We start from the raw sequence: 3,181 nt of genomic DNA, 5'->3' as shown, positions 1-3,181 counted from the left end.
ATCATGTATATCTGCAAAGTAACTAAAGCTTTTAGTTATTGTAGTGGAGATAAAAGTACAATATTTCCCTCTGAGATGTAGTTAAAGTACCTAAAATGTGTACTAAAAAGTACAGTGCCTGAGTAAATGTACTTAGTTACTTTACACCACTAATGGAAACACATCAGTCCTTTTCTTCAGCTTCATTACCGACAACGTTTAACGTCTTTAACTACTTTTAAATTGCTTTAAAAAGCGTCCAAACACAAAACCAGGCTTTTATTCTCTCTGGTTCTGAAGTATAGAGAAAACAAAGTGTGTGTGTGTGTGTGTGTGTGTGTGTGTGTGTGTGTGTGTGTGTGTGTGTGTGTGTGTGTGTGTGTGTGTGTGTGTGTGTGTGTGTGTGTGTGTGTGTGTGTGTGTGTGTGTGTGTGTGTGTGTGTGTGTGTGTGTGTGTGTGTGTGTGTGCGTGCGTGTGTGCGTGCGTGTGAGTGAGTGAATTAAATAATAAAGTCCTTTTATTCCGGAGGATCAAATGTTTACCGGCACCGCTAGGTCGCAGACCCACCGTCTTGTGCATGTGGTTAGCCCCAGGGCGAGAGACAAAGAGAGAGAGAGAGAGAGAGAGAGAGAGAGAGAGAGAGAGAGAGAGAGAGAGAGAGAGAGAGAGAGAGAGAGAGAGAGAGAGAGAGAGTGAAAGAAAGAGAGAGAGAGAGAGAAAGAGAGAAAGAAAGAGAGAATGAAACAAGGCTGAAAGAGAAGCCTCGAACTTTGCTTACTCACTCCTCCATTTCAAATAACACCCCCCCCCTTCCCCCAACCCAGAGAGAGAGAGAGCGAGAGAGAGAGAGAGAGAGAGAGAGAGAGAGAGAGAGAGAGAGACTGTTCCACTCCTATTCTTTTCCTCTCTCTCAGCCAAAGGACCAGCAGAGTATTTTTAGCCTTGCCGCAGCTATTTATAGAAACACTACAGCTTTAACAGGCATTTATTAAGGGAAAGAATACCACACACACACACACACACACACACACACACACACACACACACACACACACACACACACACACACACACACACACACACACACACACACACACACACACACACACACACACACACACACACACACACAGCAGTAGATTTTACAGGCAGTGAGAAAGGAGCACATGGATCTAATCACAGGGGAGAGCAGAGACTCACTGCCACTGGAGGGGGGGGGGGGCATGGGGGGGTGGGGCAATCTTGGGGGGGGGGGGGCATGACAGGGCATGGGGGGCATGGGGGGGGGTTGGTCGATGATCAGGGAAAAAGCCAGTGTTTCTCTTCCAGGGATCATCAATGTGTTCATGGCTAATTTTAGTTTTCTTTTAACCTTTTTACATAACATTATAATGTTCTTATTCTGATCATAAAACACAATGACTGACTGTCTGTGTCTGTGTTTACTCTGGAGATACATATGATGTATGACACTTTATGACACTATGACACATTAAAGGGACCCGCATGCTACCAAACCTTATCACCGCGGTGGTGATAGAGAGCGCTCTCTATCCTAGAGAGCGAGAGTCTGGCTTACTTGTTGTTAACTAGTTGTACGAACTCTTGTTTTATTGTTGTATTGTTTTATTGGATCTTGTTTAGTCGATACACTTTTTGTATTAGCTCGTGCTCATTTGATTTTGCTATTTTGTCTCATCTGTTTAAGAAAGTAGGTAGCTGATATATATCACTTTTACCTTAGCACTAGGTATACTCTTGGTTGCTTGTTTTAGAAGAGAATGCACTTCAGACTTCTGGTGATTAGTACTTTTGTTCCCTACCTATGTTGAATACACTTATTGTAAGTCTCTTTGGATAGAAGCGTAAATGACTGTAATGTAATGTAATGTAAAAGGTGATAGGGTGACCACCTCTTTTGGTAGCATGCGGGTCCCTTAAAGGGACCCGCATGCTACCAAATAAGGTGGTGTAAATAAATAAGTGTCTGTAAGTTGTTTACTTTCCTACGACCTTTATGACCTTTACTGTTTCTCCGTGAAAATCAGACGTGAAAATCTCTCTCAGACAGACAGACAGACAGACAGACAGACAGACAGACAGACAGACAGACAGACAGACAGACAGACAGACAGACAGACAGACAGACAGACAGACAGACAGACAGACAGACAGACAGGCTGTCTGTCATTACCAGTTACTAGTTCACTAGTTAACCCTCTGCATGCTGGTGTGAACATTACTGAGCTGGTCTGATTACTGAGATGTAACATGATGTAATGTTATTTAAATCATCATATCTATCTATCTATCTATCTCTCTATCTCTCTCTATCTATCTATCTATCTATCTATCTATCTATCTATCTATCTATCTATCTATCTATCTATCTATCTATCTATCTATCTATCTATCTATCTATCTATCTATCTATCTATCTACCTACCTACCTACCTCGATCGAATTGATCGATCGATCGACCGACCGACCGACCGACCGACCGACCGACCGACCGACCGACCGACCGACCGACCGACCGACCTACCTACCTACCTACCTACCTACCTATCTATCTATCTACCTACCTACATGTCTGTCTGTCTGTCTGTCTGTCTGTCTGTCTGTCTGTCTGTCTGTCTGTCTGTCTGTCTGTCTGTCTGTCTGTCTGTCTGTCTGTCTGCTGTCTGTCTGTCTGTCTGTCTGTCTGTCTGTCTGTCTGTCTGTCTGTCTGTCTGTCTATCTATCTATCTATCTATCTATCTATCTATCTATCTATCTATCTATCTATCTATCTATCTATCTATCTATTTATCTATCTATCTATCTATCTATCTATCTATCTATCTATCTATCTATCTATCTAACACAGGGCAGTGATATCAGACTACACAGAGTCATGAGAAAAAGTCTTTGTTTTTGGCCTATCGACAGAGACAAACTCCTCAAGGCTAATGTACTGTTTGGAGAGAAAATAACACACACACACACACACACACACACACACACACACACACACACACACACACACACACACACACACACACACACACACACACACACACACACACACACACACACACACACACACACATTTATATCCGCAAAGTAACTAGTGACTAAAGTTTTCATATAGTGGAGTAAAGGTACAATATTTGCCTCTGAGATGTAGTGGAGTAGAAGTAAAAGTACTGAAAAGTGTGG

Source organism: Gymnoscopelus microlampas (genome assembly GCF_963454915.1).
Source record: "Gymnoscopelus microlampas genome assembly, chromosome: 4".
Lineage (NCBI taxonomy): Eukaryota > Metazoa > Chordata > Actinopteri > Myctophiformes > Myctophidae > Gymnoscopelus > Gymnoscopelus microlampas.
The sequence above is the reverse complement of the archived record's forward strand: the minus strand, read 5'-3'. Positions refer to the sequence as shown.